Below are 447 nucleotides of genomic sequence, written 5' to 3'. Positions count from 1 at the left end.
GAAGAACTGTGTGAAACTTATTATGTCTGTTCCGTCTGTATCATCTCAGTGAGGTTTTATACATGCACAGTAAGGCTAATGTAACGCTTTCAGACATTTCAGTGTGGATGATAAACTTTGGGGAAAAAAGGCTTTTTTTTTTTCATTTCTTTTTTTTAATTGCTTAAAAAAAATGGCATCAACATTCGTTTATGTCATAGCGTCGTTTAACAAACTTTAGCCACGAAAACCTGCTTTTAGCGACTTCACCTGAAATTTAATTAATTTGCAACGCGGCCTGCGCCGCAGGCAGCCTCAAACTCGTCTGCTACGAGATCTGGAGGCCCGGCTGCGTACGGCGCTGCGGCCGGAAGAGCCGCGGTGAAAGGCTGAGCCACAGCGGGAGGCGAGTGAGGCTTTGCTGCGGTGAGATCTGGGGCGCGGCCCAGGCTCGTTGAAGGCCTGCTG

This window comes from Sinocyclocheilus rhinocerous, unplaced genomic scaffold, assembly GCF_001515625.1.
Source record: "Sinocyclocheilus rhinocerous isolate Xijiao unplaced genomic scaffold, SAMN03320098_v1.1 scaffold1118, whole genome shotgun sequence".
In the NCBI taxonomy this organism is placed as follows: domain Eukaryota; kingdom Metazoa; phylum Chordata; class Actinopteri; order Cypriniformes; family Cyprinidae; genus Sinocyclocheilus; species Sinocyclocheilus rhinocerous.
The sequence above is the reverse complement of the archived record's forward strand: the minus strand, read 5'-3'. Positions refer to the sequence as shown.